We start from the raw sequence: 20,267 nt of genomic DNA, 5'->3' as shown, positions 1-20,267 counted from the left end.
CCCTGCGAGATGTTTGCTTGCATAAATTGTTTTGAAAAGCTTCACTAAAAGTTTTTTGGTGTGGATTATGGAGGGCAACTGGAGGGGGGCGGGCAACCGTGGTGGAATAATCCTCACCGACTTGACAGCGAGATGTTTTTCCTAAAGAAAGGATTGTTTTGGATCTTTTGTTCTCGGCCCCATGCATGTTTTGCAGTCGATTTGGACGGGCTTTTGTTTTTTTGTTTTTTATTATTAATTGTGCATGTTTCTTCCTGCATTGCAGCGTCAATTTCAATAGCATCAATGTAACATTAAACACATGTTTAAAAGTTCCACGGGAAGTTCAGAAGCTTGATGTTTGTCCCACGTGAGTAAAAGCAAGCACGTATGTGTCGAGAATTAGATCACGTTTGACAGAATAAATCAGTAAAATGTGCTTCAGGCATGTATTACGTATTTTGCTGTGAACGCACACTACCATGCTGTGAATAAAAGAGCAATTTTAAATGATTACAGTAGTATGATATATTGGACAAGTGTGAAGAAAATAATTGGCCCTTTTAGACACTAAGGGCCTGATCTATTGAGATCCAAAAACAAGTGTTAAACATCGTATAAATATACAATTTTTAATTTTGTGTACTATTGCCGTGTTGCGTGTGATCTAGTAAGACTGCTTGTGCAATTGACAACCCCGGTGCAATGGACGTCGAGTGGATCTAGTTAATAGTGTGAGAGTCCTGTCCATAGTGGGGCCAGCAGGGGATCATCTTGAGTGGAGACAAGTCAGCAGTGCAGAGACGTCCCCAACTGATACATCTGTGGTCACCTGATAATCTCTCCACGCAGGAGAGGGGGACAGAGCAGAAAAGAGACGGCAGATCAACTGGTCTAAAAAAGGGGGTCTATTTAAAGGCTAGAGTATACAAATGAGTTTTAAGACGGGACTTAAACGCTTCTACTGAGGTAGCATTTTTAACTGTAGGGCATTCTAGAGTACTGGAGTCCGAATAGAAAATGCTCTATAGCCCGCAGACTGTTTTTGGGCTCTGGGAATCACTAATAAGCAGGAGTTCTTAGAACGCAGATGTCATTCTGTATGAACCTAGTTTATACAGAAAACCATTTTCTGGGACATGTTTTCTTCAACTTTTTTCAGGCCAAGGACCTCTAAACCAGTGTTTTTCAACGACTGTGCCGCCGCACACTAGTGTGCCGTGAGATACAGTCTGGTGTGCCATGGGAGATTATCTAGTTTCACCTATTTGGGTTAAAAATATTTTTTGCAAACCAGTAATTATAGTCTGCAAATGATGTGTTGTTGTTGAGTGTCGGTGCTGTCTAGAGCTCGGCAGAGTAACCTTGTAATACTCTTCCATATCAGTGGGTGGCAGCAGGTAGCTAATTGCTTTGTAGATGTTCGGAAACAGCGGGAGGCAGGGTGAAGGTAAAAAGGTGTCTAATGCTTAAACCAAAAATAAACAAGGTGAGTGCCCCTAAAGAAAAGGCATTGAAGCTAGGGAAGACTATGCAGAACGAAACTAAAACTGAACTGGCTACAAAGTAAACAAAAACATAATGCTGGACGACAGCAAAGACTTACTGTGGAACAAAGACGGCGTCTATGAGGTACATCCAAACATGACATGACAATCAACAATGTGCCCACAAAGAAGGATAAAAACAACTGAAATATTCTTGATTGCTAAAACAAAGTAGATGCGGTAAATATCGCTCAAAGGAAGACATGAAACTGCTACAGGAAAATACAGAAAAAAGAGAAAAAGACACCAAAATAGGAGCGCAAGACAAGAACTAAAACACTACACTAGGGCTGCAACTAACAACTAATTTGATAATCGATTAATCTGTCGATTATTACTTTGATTAATCGATTAGTAATCGGATAAAAGAGACAAACTACATTTCTATCCTTTCCAGTATTTTATTGAAAAAAAAAAACAGCATACTGGCACCATACTTATTTTGATTATTGTTTCTCAGCTGTTTGTAGATGTTGCAGTTTATAAAAAAAAAAAAAAAGTAGCCTCTGCGCATAGCATAGATCCAACGAATCGATGACCAAATTAATCGCCAACTAAATTAATCGACAACTATTTTTATAATCGAATTTAATCGATTAGTTGTTGCAGCCCTACACTACACACAGGAACACAGCAATAAACTCCGAATAAGTCAGGGTGTGATGTGACAGGTGGTGACAGTACACCTACTTTGAGACAAGAGCTATAGTGATGCATGTTTGGTTATGCTTTAAAGTCATATCCAACAACTGCGACAACAACTTTTTATTGTCTACTGAGTTTCGTTTTTTAATGAGTTCTGCTGGTGGTATGCCTCTGCATTTTTTCTATGCAAAACATGTGCCTTGGCTCAAAAAAGGTTGAAAAACATTGCTCTAAACTGATGAAGAGATGGAGCAGGGACTCCTTATTTATATATTCGTTATAAAATTGTGTTTTGAAATAAACTGGTCCTATAGGCACCTTGTTGTTGTGCAATACCAAGACATTAAAATAATACAGTATATCTCTAGCTGGAAACTAGCTCAGCTAATCACTAGCTGGAAACTAGTGCTGATAATCGCCAACGAGTAACTAGCACTGCTAATCGCTAGCTGGAACTAGTGCTGCTAATCGCTAAATAGTAACTAGCACTGCTCATCGCGAGCTGGCAACGAGTGCTGCTAATCTCTAGCTGAAAACTAGCACGGCTAATATCTAACTAGAAACTAACATCACTAATTGCTACCAGGAAGCTAGCACTGCTAATTGCTAGCTAGTGAAGTGTATTTATGGTCAGAAGGACGACGCGGCTGCGTAGCTGGATCAAAAGAGATGTCGGAGACGCTTTGCTGAACAAAAAGTTGCTTTATTACAAGCGAGCGTCATTTAAACAGGTTTGCAGTAACCGGATAAATCTAAGTCAAAACATGGAGGTCTCCTAACTTGGAGAAGCCAAACCACCAGTCTTATAGTCCTACCTCCTGTCTGTGTGTGTGTGCTGGGTCAGGAGAGCACATCCTGACCATAAAAGGAGATGTTCGTGTGTAAAGTGTCTGGAAACAACTGCTTTAAGTCATAACTTAAATGTTGGCGTTGAGCTAGACAGGTAGTCTCTTCTCAAGGATATGGTTATCTCTTTTGCATTCCAAAGTCCCAATTAGGGCCTCTTTCCTACAAGAAGTGATCCAATCCACCTGCGAATATCAAACTAAGGGGCCTTATCTTATTATGTGCTCAAACTGAAATACCACCTTAAACTTGGTGGTTTACTTTCTCCAAGATGAATATGAACATTCATCTTATGTAGAACATAAAATTAGTTAATTAATTCACTTCACTAGCATCTGGAACACTAATTATCTTAAATGCTCACTAGAATATGATGATATAAATGTTTATTCACGTTTTTATTTTAAACCCGCAGGGTACAGTGAGTAGGGTGGCCATGCCAAGGCTGTTTGTAAACTACACTGCAGTGTGTTGGATCACTGTTGATGTGTATTCGAAAACATTCACATTTGTGGAAAAATTGTGGAGAATTTAAAAAGTAGAACTGTCATACCGAACAAACATTTCCCGATCGCTCTGCAGTGTCTCTGATGTTGAAGAACTCTCTGAAGACCTATGCTCTAATGCAAAACAATAAAAAGAAAATTAGCTACAATAAAACCTATATAAAGTGAATTTTTTTGCTAACACTTCAGACCTTATCAGTGCGAGCAACCATTTAATCCTGACCTGTACGTCATGAGGCTTTAGTGCCGCCCTAGTGGCTCCCTGGAGCATTTTTAAAAAATGACTGAAAATGGAAAAAAATGGGGGGGAAATTTTTTTTTTGTTATAGTATGTTTTTTGTTTGAGGACAAGCATTCATTGTTAGAAAGTCCACTGTTTAATATGTATTTGATGAGAGTATTTGGTGAACCTTGTTTTGTCCTACTAATTTTGACGGTTCTTGAACTCACCATAGTGTGGACTGTGACGCAACAGTTTGTTTACATGAAAAATATTCCACTCCTTCTTTGTCTCATTTTGTCCACCAAAAGTTTCATGCTGTGCGTGAATGCACAAAGGTGCACTTTGTTGACGTTATTGACTTGTTGGCGTGCTAATCAGGCATATTTGGTCAGTGCATGACTGCAAGCTAATCAATGCTAACATGCTATCTAGGCTAGCTGTATGTACATATTGCATCATTATGCCTCATTTGTAGCTATATTTGAGATCATTTAATACCATTTCTTTTATCATCTTTGTATATATTTAGTTTTGCATGTCTCATGACATATTATCTGTATATATTAGTGGCTGCATTTCAGATAGTTGTTCGTGTGCCATATTTTTCCAGACCACAGCAAACATTACCAAGATTGCCAAAGATTGTAATAAATCTATTAAAAGAAGACAACCTGCAGTTGCCTTTTAAATGGACACACACATCTATACCTTTGGCCATTAAAAGCCAGTCATTTCTAGGAGTTATCTCACCTTCTGAGTAGCCTCTGATTTACTAATGGTTTCTAATGTTGTAAAAATGTGTAGAATAAATATAAAATTTCAACATTTCTGTCAACGAAGATTTGCTTCAGCACATAGTCAGACACAGAGTCATTTTAATAGTAGGCTATATAGACACTTACATCATGTGTTTCCTTCATTATAAGACTTATATAAGGCTTTTAATTTTTTGCGGCTCCAGACAGATTTCAACATTTTGGGTTGCCGACCCCTGTCATGAGATTAGACATGATTTACATGTATTATTATTAGGGCTGTCAAACGATTAAAATATTTAACCGTGATTAATTGCATTGTTCATAGTTAACTCAAAATTAATCGAAATAATCACAGGTAGGTATAATTTTTCCTCATTATTGTGTACCCCAAAACAGATGATTTTCAAGTTTTTAATACCATGACTGGAAAATTTGTTTGTTTTCATGACATATTTTAAACATAATGCTTTTTTTAAACAGCTCAACCCCAAAATTAACACAAACACACTTTTAATGACTATAAAAAATACATTCAATGCATTGGTGCCTTGCCAGAGTATGTCTTTTTTAGGAATACAGAATTTGTATTCCTGCTGTAGGAGCACTTGCATTCAGAGAAGGAGCTACACCATGTTTCGATACCAGCTTCAAGCAATGACAACACAAAATATGGATTGTTACGATCATGTTTTGATAGTCAAAGATGTTTGGTAATGTAATCTGTGATATTTCTATAAATACATATTTCTAATATTCTGTACATCACATGTTTTTAATGGTATTCGTTTTGCTGCATGACAATGCTTTAACCTTCTCTCTTTATTTTGAAAATTGAATAGTCAGCCTGTTAAACATTCTGTAATTGAGGACTATCAACATACTTGCCAACCCTCCCGGATTTTCCGGGAGACTCCCGAAAACCTCCCGGGACAAATTTTCTCCCGAAAATCTACCGAAATTCAGGCTGAGCTGGAGGCCACGCCCCCTCCAGCTCCATGCGGACCTGACCTGTTTTCACGTCCGCTTTCCCACAATATAAACAGCGTGCCTGCGCAATGACGTTATAACTGTAGACTGATCGAGGGCGAGTTCTTGGTTTCTTATGTGGGTTTATTGTTAGGCAGTTTCATTAACTTCCTCCCAACGCGGTACCAACACACAACAACAGCAGTCACGTTCTCGTCTACCGTAAAGCAGTTCGTCTGCCGTGAACAGCAATGTTGTGACACTCTTCAACAGGACAATACTGCCATCTACTGTACATGCATATGTGACAGTAACATCTAGGGCTTTTAGAGAGTGCAGTGCACAACTGCGCACACAACAAGGAGACGAAGCAGAATGCATCATCAGAGAGAAAAATAGTGACAGAGAATAGAACAAGGATGGACAATTCAACCCGTAACTCAACAATGAGTAGATGAGTGTTATGTGTGTGTATATATGTAAATAAATAAACACTGAAATTCAAGTATTTCTTTTATATATATATATATATATATATATATATATATATATATATATATATATATATATATATATATATATATATATATGAAATACCTGACTTGGTGAATTCTAGTGTGTGAATGTGAGTGTGAATGTTGTCTGTCTATCTGTGTTGGCCCTGCGATGAGGTGGCGACTTGTCCAGGGTGTACCCCACCTTCCGCCCGATTGTTGCTGAGATAGGCTCCAGCGCCCCCCGCGACCCCAAAGGGAATAAGCGGTAGAAAATGGATGGATGGATGGATGGATGGTGAATTCTGGCTGTAAATATACTCCTCCCCGCTAAATACCTACTCAGTGGCCTAGTGGTTAGAGTGTCCGCCCTGAGATCGGTAGGTTGTGAGTTCAAAACCCCGGCCGAGTCATACCAAAGACTATAAAAATGGGACCCATTACCTCCCTGCTTGGCACTCAGCATCAAGGGTTGGAATTGGGGGTTAAATCACCAAAAATGATTCCCGGGCGCGGCCACCGCTGCTGCCCACTGCTCCCCTCACCTCCCAGGGGGTGATCAAGGGTGATGGGTTAAATGCAGAGAATAATCTCGCCACACCTAGTGTGTGTGTGACAATCATTGGTACTTTAACTTTTAACTTTTTAACTTTAAATCACGCCCCCCGACCACGCCCACCCCCCAACCCCCACCTCCCGAAATCGGAGGTCTCAAGGTTGGCAAGTATGCTATCAACCAGAGCACATTATAAAAGAATATAGACTTTATTTCAATCTGCCACAAAATGTCCCTCTCTACAATGTATTCCACAATTGATGTATTAATATTCATGTAGATGGAAATATCACAGATTACATTACAAAACATATTTGACATTTAAAGCACGATTGTAATGAGATATTTTTTTATAATACTACTGTAGTGGATGTGACGCATAGCGCTATTATTGTGAGGGCCGAAGTGGGTGATTGGTTTCGAGAAGGTGTCTTGACAAGTTTTGACAGCGACAAAAATGAAGAATTATAAAGACTTCCTGCCTACTTTCTGCCTCTGCCTTTGTCTTTCCTTTCTGCTGAGCTTTTATTCCATCTTACTAAAGCAGTTAGGGTAACAACCCAGACTTTATGTGACCGATGCAGTAAACTGCATTTTGGATCTGGTATCTCCATAATATACCCTTTTCTTTGTGCATTTCTGCTCGCTATTTTCCCGCTTGTGGCCAGACAGAAACTGGATGCCATTACATTTTTTCACACTACAGAATGTCCCGAGGGTCATAAAGGAGTCAGGACGCATGCACGTTAAAAGAATTTGCGCCGTTAAAATAACTTAGAATTAACACATTATTATTATTAACTTTAATAGCCCTAATTATCCATTATTAGTATTAATATTTTTAAAAAATGTATATTACTTGCAGTGCAGAAATGTGTTTAAATAAAGATAACACTATAGGTAAATTATCATTTTTTGAAAGAATGTCATGAAACCCTTAGAAGTCCACTCTTCGGTAGGTTAGCATCACTCCATGATCCAAGTCTTGGCAATTTCTTTCAAATTATTCTAAAGGTACATTTCCAGTAATATTATGGTAAAACCTCTTAAAAGTAAATTTTATATTATTTTAAAATTTTTCTAAATGACCAGAAACTGAAGTCCCCTCTTAGCAGTTTTGTGTGCGTGTGTGTGTGTGTGTGTGTGTGTGACAAGCTACAAATCCCTGACACCACCAATGATAGCTTTTCCAGTAGAGCCTGAAGGGGGACTCTGCCACACAAACATCCCACACGAGTGCATCAACAACACCCGCCCCCATCCCCTTTCTCCCCGTGCGCTTGTCTCTTCTCACCTTCTCCCATGAGGAGCCCCCGAGGGCCTCTGGGATGCACGGCTCCCAACACAAAGTGCCTTGGGTTTGTTTGAGTTAAACATGAGACTACAAGCCGTCACCATGACAGGGCTACAAATGAAACACGAATCATGCCTCCTCGCTCACGTGCTGATTTGTTTCGAGAGAAAGTCAAAATGAACAGATTTAATATACGGCGTGTCATCAAAGCGACTAAGTTGTCGACGCACTCATTGCCTTTTATCCCTTTGTTCCCGATTGATTTATGGAGACGGTCCTAATGATGTCACACCCTCGTTTTCTGGTTTGGATGACTCCCTCTGTGTGTGATGTAATTATTCACACGCCTCGCAGATTGTTTGTCTTAGCATTAACAGGCCACTGCTGTGACAACTTGAATATTTATTACTTCTCTTTCTATTTCGGCTAATTTAGACCAAGCCTTCACCATTCAGCTGTGTGAGTGTGTGCAGGGTGACTAATATATATATATTTATATATATATTTTATTTTTTTGGCGCATAGCAATTTAGGCTGTAATGAGATCACACACGTCCAGGTGTAGGTGCTGCTCGACTCATACCTTCCCCTTCCACTCTCTCCTTCCTTGCTTATTACCATTTCATACGCGCCTCCCCTTCTATTTGATGAAAAAGCCCATAAAAGGCTTGGCGTGGTTCATTAAGTCAGCATAGGAAACGTATTAAATAGGAGAAGGGGGTGTTGGGAGCTATTGAGTGTTGACTTAACCTTTCCGGTATTTTCTTTTCAGCGCCGGGATGCTTTTAATGAAAGAGGCCGGCATCACTCAGCCTCATTAGACACCAGCAGATCAGACGGAACAGTATCCTGTACTTGGGCAACACGACCGACAGTGTATAGACAGTGACGACCTTTACTGGGTTGTCAGAAAACACTTAGTCCTCCAAGCCCAACCATATTGACCGTTACAGTAGCGTAGTAGGCCTAAGTATTCATTAAAACAAGGCAGGGGTTTTAACTAGCATATTTAATAGTGTGGCCACTGTAACATTACACACAGTTGGAACAGTAACACTGTGTTTGAATATAGAAATAAAACACTGTACTTTAATCAAGTGATTATTTGGTGTACAAACGATGGAGCCTGTGACTCTTGAACGCATCATAATTAAACTATCCCCTCAACTCCCCCCAAAATGGATCAACTCGCTGGAATAAAAAAGACAATATAACATACATCCATAAACGTGGACGCATGTGAAAAAGTGCAATATATTTATCTGTACAGTAATCTACTTATTTATTTATTTATATATATTTATTTATTCTATATATATATATATTTGTCAGGACTTGGTCCTTGGGTTTTGTTTTTCCGGAAGGCAACGGAAAGTTGGCTCGGGCGAGACGGGAATGTAAGTACATGATTTAATATTAACCCTCAAAAAAAGGGAACAAACAAAAGGCGGCTCACAGTGGAGGTACAAAACTTGGCTATAAACACAAAACTTGCACAAAGGCAGAAACTATGAACAACAAAAAACACTAACTGTGGCATTAATAAACAAAAACTTACATGGCACGGACTAAAGGAGCAGCATGAACGATGGACATGAAAACAAGTGTCAGGAATGTGCAGAGCATAAATGTGGATGTCGCCAGAAAGACAAACTGAAAACAATGAACTTAAATACTACGGACATGATTAGTGAAAACAGGTGCGTGACTCAAAACGTGAAACAGGTGCGTGACGTGACAGGTGAAAACTAATGGTTGCTATGGTGACAAAACAAACAAAAGTGCACAAAAAGTCCAAAAACAAAACCGAACATGACTAAAACAAAACATGATCACACAGACATGACAATATTTATATATTATTTATATATATGTATTTATTTATATATGCACCTTATTGCTTTTATATCCTGCACTACCATGAGCTTATGTAACGAAATTTAGTTCTTATCCGTGCTCTAAACTTCAAATTTGAATAACAATAAAAAGTAAGTCAAGTGTACCACTAGTGGTAAGCGTACCACAGTTTTAGAATCCCTGAAATAGAATATATTGTAACCAAAAAGAAATACATTGTTACGGTGAAAACACCTGCCGCCTCTCTCTCCGCTGAGCGCACCTCGGGACACGACCACGGGCGTTACTCTCCTGCAGCAGCCGCACCTCCGCACTCACTCTTCAATCAACACACCTGACGCTGATGAGACCCCTGCCTTCATAAGCGAGCGCGTCCTGCGTTCCAGTGCCAGAACGTAGCTACTTGTACCAGTAAAGTCGTCTTACACGTCTCTAGCTTCCTTTCTTACCGTATTTTTCAGAGTATAAGTCACTCCGGAGTATAGGTCGCACCGGCCGAAAATGCATAATAAAGAAGGAAAAAAACATATATAAGTCGCATTTTTGGGGGACATTTTTTTGATAAAACCCAACACCAAGAATAGACATTTGAAAAGCAATTTAAAATAAATAAAGAATAGTGAACAACAGGCTGAATAAGTGTACGTTATATGACGCATAAATAACCAACTGAGAACGTGCCTGGAATGTTAACGTAACATATTATAGTAAGAGTCATTCAAATAACTATAATATATAGAACATGCTATACGTTTACCAAATCCCATGATATCTTATACGTCTAGTCTCTTGCGTGAATGAGCTAAATAATATTATTTGATATTTTACGGTAATGTGTTAATAATTTCACACATAAGCCGCTCCTGAGTATAAGCTATGAAAAAAACTGCGACTTGTAGTCCGAAAAATACGGTTTGTGCTTCCTCGCTCTTTGTGTTTCCCCTCCGTTGTGCTCATTGGGTCTTGTCCTGTGTCGTCATCCAGCGCCCCTTTGTCATCCCCTGGTTTCGAGCTGTGTGTCTCGTCTCCCCGCATCCCCTCTGGACTTCTTGCTGCCTTCCTGTAACTCGACCTCACTCCAGCCCCCTGACAACGACGCCTCGCCTCCGAGCCTGCTTTCGCACCGATCTCAACACGCACCTTCAACACCATCCGGTAACACTCCACATATAATCGCTACACATAGTCACACCGCATACATTTGGATTAGTCACACACTTCATTCATATATTTTAATAAACACCCTGCAAGCTAACGACATCCCTACCTCTGTGCCGTCTCCTTTTCCCACTGTACCGTTACATAAATAAACAAAAATAAAAAACAATATATTGACATCTAGCAAACAAAATCGGGTAAAGCTGTGAACAAAGTGTGATGATGTTAGGGGTGCGTGATAAATATCAGTTATGGCATCACACATATAATCCGATAACATTTTAAAAAACTGCGATATGCAATAATAAAAAAAAGAAAAACCAAGATATTGTGCTATTTTGGGTGACAAATCAAGCGCTCCTACCTCATAGGAAAAGGGTGTTCAAACTACGGCCCGCCGACGTCTTCAATTTGGCTCCTGAGACGTCATGACTTTAATAAGGAATCTTACCCGCAGGGAGAATGGCCATAAAATAGGGTTGATGCCGCTATTACATCACCGTCTAGTAGACATGTGACCATTAATTATGCTCTGAATGATACCAAGTGCAGCATTCACTTGTATGACCCAATGCAAATAACCTTCCCTTGTCATGGTGCAAAAAAATAAAGAAATAAATAAAAAAATCCAACCAACACAAAATGTCAACAGACATGGTGACACATCACACAACCTACTCACTGAGAATGGCCGTAAAATAGGTTTGATGCTGCTATTGCATCACCGTCTAGTAGACATGTGACCATTAATTATGCTCTGAATGATACCAAGTGCAGCATTTACTTGTATGACCCAATGCAAACAACCTTCCCTTGTCATGGTGAAAAAAAAAAAAGAAAAAAAAAAATCCAACCAACACAAAATGTCAACAGACATGGTGACACATCACACAACCTACTCACTGAACCTTGTGGACATTATAAAAAAAACGTCCATGCACCATAACAAATTTCAAAATGTCACCCATTTAAATTCGTTACAAAGCACGATGGGAAAAATGCAAAACACTTTCCACATTTATCCATGTTTGCCGCATCTTAGCTGCTTAATATTTCTGATGGATTACAAAACTTTAAGAAAGTTGTTAGAGAAGTAAACAAGTTAGAAGTTGAAATTTCACAATTTCCTAATATCCAATTATATTACTTTAATATAATATGTACACATATATGTGTATAGGCCATATATATATATATATATAGTAATATTTTGGATAGTAATGAGACAAGCAATGATAGTAATGCTTTTTTAACTTTATTGCTGACCTTAACACGCCAACAGCAGTCCTCAATACACGGTAGCACTGCAGAGCCAATCGAGCCAGTAGCCACAACAACAACACATCACTCCCTCATGAGGGTTACAGCGAGCGAGGTTGCGTTCAAGGACACCCGGAATTTTGAGCATCAAAAATTACAAGCAAGTCAATTTTTGCATGCCCTTCTCTATTTTGTATTGCTGCAATAATTATGACAATGTGTCGAACATTGCATTTTTTATCATTTGAATGTATTACTTAGCAATTATGTAATTTATATCACTAAAGTATTTGAATTATTAGTGCGTGGCTGCCCTCATATTATGACACAGTTGCCCCATCATTCAATGATCATTGTTCACCAACACACTGATGGAAAACTTGCTTTGGGATCAAAAGTCAAGTCCTGTCAAGAAATAATTTTAGCTATCACAGAATATATATACAACAAAACATAAGATTGTTGCATTAATAATAATGAGTTAAAAACAACTGCAGTTGGCTGGAGTAAAAATATTTCTTTCAAGATTAAGATGCATTTAGCAGGAAAGATACAGTGTCTTATTGGTGCACATTATTTCTAGGCTTTTTCGGGCCACATGTTTGAGTTTGACAGTTTAATAGGAAACTAGACTAAATGTAAAAAAAATATGGGTGGAGGCAGGCCGCTAAGATAAAGACACAGAAACAGAGGCTCGTAATGTAAGCGTAAGGGAAGGTCGTATTATCCAAGAAATTTAATGACTTGTTGCTTGTTCTGACATTTCCAAAAAGGTAGCTAACCATATCCACCCATTATTTTTTTTTAACTATCTATAGCCGTATGAAAGAACAACTCTACAGGGCAGCTGGAAAACACATGCAAAAATTCAGTAACAAAAAAATAAGGTAGGATCGTGGAATTGATCCAGATCAAACCCCAAACCTACAGTTTGTAACAAAGTGTTCCTTATCCTTGTCATGACTTATTTATGTTCCTGTTCTTTGTATTACCGTATTTTCCGCACTATAAGGCGCACCTAAAAACCACAAATTTTCTCAAAAGCTGACAGTGCGCCTTATAACCCGGTGCGCTTTATATATGGATTAATATTAAGATTCATTTTCATAAAGTTTCGGTCTCGCAACTACGGTAAACAGCCACCATCTTTTTTCCCCGAAGAAGAGGAAGTGCTTCTTCTTCTACGCAAGCAACCGCCAAGGTAAGCACCCGCCCCCATAGAACAGGAAGCGCTTCTTCTTCTACTGTAAGCAACCACCCGCCCGCGTAGAAGAAGAAGAAGCGCGCGGATATTACCGTACGTTTCATTTCCTTTGTGTGTTTACATCTGTAAAGACCACAAAATGGCTCCTACTAAGCGACAGGGATCCGGTTCATGAAAAGACGCAATCTCTCCATCCGCACACGGATTACTATTTCACAGCAACTGCCTAAAGACTTTCAAGAAAAGCTGGCTACTTTCCGTGCATATTGTAAAAACAAGATAGCTGAAAAAAAGATCCGGCCAGAGAACATTATCAACATGGACGAGGTTCCACTGACTTTTGATATTCCTGTGAACCGCACTGTGGATACAACGGGAGCACGTACGGTGAATATTCGCACCACAGGGAATGAGAAGTCATCCTTCACTGTGGTTCTAGCTTGCCATGCTAATGGCCAGAAACTTCCACCCATGGTGATATTCAAAAGGAAGACCTTGCCAAAAGAGACCTTTCCAGCCGGCGTCATCATAAAAGCTAACTCGAAGGGATGGATGAAGAAAAGATGAGCGAGTGGTTAAGGTAAGTTTACGCGAAGAGGCCGGGTGGCTTTTTTCACGCAGCTCCGTCCATGTTGATATACGACTCCGTCCGCGCCCACATCACGCTGGTTTTTAATATATTATTAAAGTTTCACTGACCTATCTGACTGTTTTTTTGACATTCCTTTAGCGCAGTTAGATGCGGCTTATAACACGGGGCGTCTTATAGGTGGACAACGTTTTGAAATATGCCGTTCATTGAAGGCGCGGCTTATAACCCAGGGCGCCTTATGGTGCGGAAAATACGGTATTTCCCTTACAGCACTCTTATTTCCAGATACACTTCCTTTTTTCTCTTTTTGTCACCAGTTATCCAGTCTGAGTGCTTTATTTGTTTTGTTTGTTTTAGCTTTTTTGTACTAATTGTTTTACATTATTAAAATACATTTTTACCTGCACATTGCCTGCCGTCTCTGCATCCTGGGGTCAAGATCAGCACTACTGGGACACGTTCCATAGCTCTGGCACACTGGAATGTAAAAAATCCCATTCGGGACATTGTCTGAAAATTTCATGAAGATCCGCCCATACATTTTTGAGTTAGTCTGCCAATGAACTAAATAAAAGACTGTCATGGTCCTCCTTGACAGTTATTGGACTTGCGTTGTTTTTTCCTGTACATTGTGTTATTTTCTCTTCCAGTACTCTTGCTTTCTTGTTTCCACTTACTGTGGGTATTTTTCCGTCTGTCTCTGATCCCTGGCTTCCACACCTGTCCCTAAATGGCAACCAGGATCAGGTGTGTCCAGGTTGCCGATCAGGGACAGGTGCTATATATGCCAGAATTGCCCATTGTATAGGACTGAGACAACGTTGGTGTCTAACGTTGGATCCACATTGTTGGTTGGGAAATTACCAAATTTCAATGGTCAAATCAACGTCAGAACCCATTATTGATTAAACGTCGTCAAAAAGCATGTTGTGTCAACGTTATGTTTGAGTTGCTCAACATCAGGACCTAATTCAACAAGTTCTCAACGTCGTTTTAACGTCTTGTGCCTGCTGAGATTGTTCTTTGTCAGTGGTACTCGACAGAGACATGTTCTTTCCCCCGAACAAGTTTTGTTCCTGTGCACTCCCTCGCTGCACTAACTTTATTTTGTACTTTTACCCGCATTCCGCCTGCCGCGCTCTGCATCCTTGGGGTCACGCTGCAGGCAACCCTTCCCATGATGACCGACAGCACATAATTCAGCGTTTTTGGACATGCAGTATTAGGCAAAAAAAAAGCGGTACTAGTCACTCTTTCTTATGCTATCGAATAAGAAGGACAGACGAAATGTAATCAAATATACATGTTTAACCCCATGTCTGTTGTATTTGAACTGTGGTGTGAAAGTACAGGATTTTGCGCTATATTTGCTGCATTTTATCCAATTGACTTTTTGTTGTTGTTGTTGTCGTTGTACTGAAATGCATATTGTGTGTGTGCTACTCCTAGTTGTAGCTCTAAACTTGACATGAAGCTGACTTAAACCACTCTGAAACACAATATCAGGATGAAGAGATTAAGACTTTAAGGCAGTGGTAAAAAAGGAGTTGTGTCATTGTGAAGATGCCACACTGTGTGGAGAAGGAAGGGCACGGTGGTCAGTCTTCCACTACAATTAGGTGTTCATTTGGGCCAGATTCAGGGAGATGACTGCTGGCCATGCATTATGCATGAGTGTGTCCATATGCACTTGGGCCATCATGGATGCCCTTGTAGAAATGCATCGACCACCAGCCAGCAATTACATTTCGCTTGCTCCAACTTTCTCTCGCCGCGTAATCGCCTATGTAACACTGCACCGAGCACCAGAAAGGACGATTATTTCATATTAGGATCATTACATAGTGTCAAGTGATATATTCCGCCCTACCTTGACTATATACAGTGTGTATATCATAAACATTTTAACCCGCTAAAGTGTTAAAATGAGATCTGACAAATGGTTAATTGTTTAATCAATCATTTTGGAATTTGGATTCCCTTATTTTCCGGACTATAAAGCGCACTTAAAATCCTTTTTTCCCCCTTAAAACTCGATCGTGCGCCTAATGTAAGAAATAATTCTGGTTTTGTTTACCGACCTCAAAGCAATTTTATTTGGTACATGGTGTAATGATAAGTGTGACCGGTAGATGGCAGTCAAACATAAGAGATACGTGTAGACTGCACTATGATGGCGATATGACTCAAGTAAACAACACCAACATTGTATATGTTCCATTGAAAATATAGAACATTACACACGGCGCTCAAAAATCTTTCAAAATGTTTTAGTACGACTTTGGTAAGCTATGAAGCCGAACCACTTGATGGATTGACGGTGCATTAAACATAGGAGTATTATTATGGTGTGTGTATAAGGTAAGACATTATCCGGCGTTTTGTTTCACAATATTATGCAAAAGCAACTTTTCTTACCTTCTGGTACCTGCTGATATGTATTTGGGATCTGTATAAGTCCTTCAAAATTGCGCACTTCCACCTTTGTAGTCTGTGCGACACCGTAGTCGATAAGCTTCTTCTTTTTCTCAATCTTCTTGTTATGAGACATTCATCCTCCGCTGTTGCCATTTCTAATATAAAGTAGTGTAAAGTTCTTACTTATATCTGTCAGTAAACTCGCCATGAAAGTGCTAAAACATACCGGTGTAGTGAGTTTACATTATTTACCTAAGGAACTTTAGTTATTAGACAGTTCCGGCCGGATGTTTTGTTGTTTTATTGTCTTGTTGTTGTTTCCGGATGAGGAGACGCTGCTCCGTTATTGATTTAAGTAAAGTCTGAATGTCATTAAAACAGTTAGCTCCATCTTTTGACACTTCTTCCACTCCCGTCCTTGCACGCTACACCGCTACAACAAAGATGACGGGGAGAAGACGCTGTCGAAGGTGAGCCACGTAAATAAGACCGCCCACAAAACGGCGCATCCTGAAGTGACTGTCAGAAAGCGACTTGAAGATGATCTGTAAAACATAATCTATGCAACATTTTGACCAAAGAACCACCATTACATGTTATGTAGACCACAAGGAAGTGTTTTACATTTAGAAAATATATTATAATCATAAGACTCCTTTTAATGCGCCCTATAATCCAGTGCGCCTTATATATGAAAAAAAGATCGAAAATAGACCAGTCATTGGCAGTGCACCTTATAATCCGGTGCGCCCTATGGTCCGGAAAATACGTGATTAATCACAGGTGATTACTTGCTTGCATAACTAAAATTTGCTTTAAAAAAGACCCCAATATTAGTACATAAATGCAGTTTTATTGTCAGAATTTCACGCAGGAACATTTTTTTTTACGTTTCACTTGAATGCTTGTAATTTATTTGCACAAACCTTGGTAACGGTTTTAGCTAAAGTTATTTCAGGATGCATTTTGGAGGGAAATTTACCAGCGAGCATTCCAGTCGGAGTCTCCTCATTGACCACTGACCGTGTAGCAGTTAAGGGGAGGGGGGTCTGCAACCTGCGGCTCTGGAGCCGCATGTGGCTCTTTAGTGCTGCCCTAGTGGCTCCCTGGAGCTTTTTCAAAAATGCATGAAAATAGAAAAATATGGGGAAAAAATATATTTTTGTTTTAATAGGGTTTCTGTAGGACAAACATGACACAAACCTCCCTAATTGTTAGAAATCCCACTGTTTATATTAAACATGATTCTTTGATGAGAGTATTTGGTGATCGCCGTTTTGTCTTACTAATTTTACTAAGTTTGTTTACTTTATTTGCTTCAGCCTGCGACACATAGTCATTTTGATAGTAGGCTAATATAGCTAGACACTTACATCATGTGTTGCCTTCATTATAACACTTATATAAGACTTTTAAAGTCATTTTGATAGTAGGCTAATATAGCTTTTATAGACACTTACATCATGTGTTAACTTCGTTATAACACTTATATAAGACTTTTAAAGTAATTTTGATAGTAGGCTAATATAGCTAATATAGACACTTACACCATGTGTTAATTTCATTATAACACTTATACAAGACTTTTTAATTCATTTTGATAGTAGGCTAATATAGCTAATATAGACACTTACACCATGTGTTGACTTCATTATATGACTTACATAAGACTTTTAAAGTATTTTTGATAGTAGGCTAATATAGCTAATATAGACACTTACATCATGTGTTGCCTTCATTATAACACTTATATAAGGCTTTTAATTTTTTTGCGGCTCCAGACAGATTTTATTTGTGTATTTATGGTCCAATATGGCTCTTTCAATCTTTTCGGTTGCCGGCCCCTGGGTTAAGATACAAGTGGTCAAAATAAATTGCACGATTAATCTAAGTGTGTACATGATTAATATGATATTGTTTGTGATAAATCACATTTGTGAACTCATTAATTTTGACAGCCGTAATTAAAATGCATGCATTACTAAAAAGCCACATATCTTTCTTTGTTTATTAGAGAGACATTTTTTAACTTTAGCAGCAAAAAAATATAAAAATAAAAATAATATAATAGTAATAATAATATAATATTTATTTCCTATAAACAACACATTGAACATAAATCGTTCTCAGGACTCCTTTTGCACTATTTTTCTTTTCTTTTCTTCCCATGTTTTGCACATTGTGTAGACCAGGGGTAGGGAACCTATGGCTCTAGAGCCAAATGTGGCTCTTTTGATGACTGCATCTGGCTCTCAGATAAATCCTAGCTGACATTGCTTAACACGATAAGTAATGAATAATTCCGCTGGTAATCACAGTGTTAAAAATAACCATGTATCAATCAGACTGCAAAGCCATCAGCAAAACCATGCAGCACCAGAAGTCACATTAATGGTAAGAAGCATTTTATTTATTATTGGTTACCTTCAGAATAACTGTTATTAAAAAGAAAAAGAGACTTATTATACCGTATTTTTCGGAGTATAAGTCGCACCGGCCGAAAATGCATAATAAAGAAGGAAAAAAAAACATATATAAGTCGCACTGGAGTATAAGTCGCATTTTTTGGGGAAATTTATTTGATAAAACCCAACACCAAGAATAGACATTTGAAAGGCAATTTAAAATAAATAAAGAATAGTGAACAACAGGCTGAATAAGTGTACGTTATATGAGGCATAAATAACCAACTGAGAACGTGCCTGGTATGTTAACGTAACATATTATGGTAAGAGTCATTCAAATAACTATAACATATAGAACATGCTATACGTTTACCAAACAATCTGTCACTCCTAATCACTAAATCCCATGAAATCTTATACGTCTAGTCTCTTACGTGAATGAGCTAAATAATATTATTTAATATTTCACGGTAATGTGTTAATAATTTCACACATAAGTCGCTCCTGAGAACGATTTATGTTCAATGTGTTGTTTATAAGAAATAAATATTATATTATTATTACTATTATATTATTTTTATTTTTATATTTTTTGCTGCTAAAGTTAAAAAATGTCTCTCTAATAAACAAAGAAAAATATGTGGCTTTATAGTAATGCATGCATTTTAATTAGGGCTGTCAAAATTAATGAGTTCACAAATGTGATTTATCACAAACTATGAAAAAAACTGCGACTTATGGTCCGAAAAATACGGTACTCTAAAAATGTTGGCCTTACTTAAAAATGCACGCTTTTAGTTGTATTCAGTGTTAAAGAATATTATATGGCTCTCACGGAAATACATTTTAAAATATTTGGCTTTCATTGCTCTCTCACCCAAAAAGGTTCCGGACGCCCTGGTGTAGACTGTCGCACTGATACTGGAGTTGCTTTTAATCTCATTGTACCTGTGTATAGTGACAATAAAAGGCATTCTATTCTGTTCTATTCTATTCTATTAAAAGTCCCAAAAACCCCGCCTATTATGTGACTTTGAACTTGGGTCCTAAAATGCTAAATCAGATCAGCTCAATTATAAAAAAACGTATAATAATAATAATAAACACAGCTCTCACTGTGGCACATTGCAGTAGGCCACCACTGCAAACTACAATCACAACAATAACATTTTTTGCTCAATTAGTACCTTTCAGACACTGTCAATCAAAAACAAGCATTATTTCCATTACAGAGTCAAACCAATAGATGGACTTGATTGTGCAAGGTGTACCTAATGACGTGTCCCTAGGAGTCTTCTTATCTGACAGGGATCTCTCTCTCTCTCCCCCTTCTTTCCTGTTAGACGTGACTCTTTAGCGCCCCCCGAAGAGAGAGACTATAACTGCAGGTGCGTCTCCAGGGACTTGGGGGGGGGAGGAGGAGGGTAAGTAACACCATTCTTGACCTGAAGAATCAGTCAAGTCCACCTGTTTTTTTTTTTTGGGACAAGTCTCTAGGTCACGTGACTGGATATAATAATTAAAAACCATATAAGGAAAAAAAAATGTTTACTGGTGAT

General features: G+C 38.6%; 1 long non-coding RNA gene across 1 annotated transcript in view; it reads right to left on the bottom strand.

Annotated features, from left to right (window-relative positions):
- Positions 1 to 20,267, bottom strand: part of LOC133608900 (uncharacterized) — a 33,345-nt gene that overhangs the window by 11,493 nt on the left and 1,585 nt on the right. The gene's annotated exons all lie outside the window — the stretch shown is intronic.

This window comes from Nerophis lumbriciformis, linkage group LG06 (assembly GCF_033978685.3).
Source record: "Nerophis lumbriciformis linkage group LG06, RoL_Nlum_v2.1, whole genome shotgun sequence".
NCBI lineage: Eukaryota > Metazoa > Chordata > Actinopteri > Syngnathiformes > Syngnathidae > Nerophis > Nerophis lumbriciformis.
Note: the sequence above shows the minus strand (reverse complement) of the source record. Positions and strands in the feature narration are given on the sequence as shown.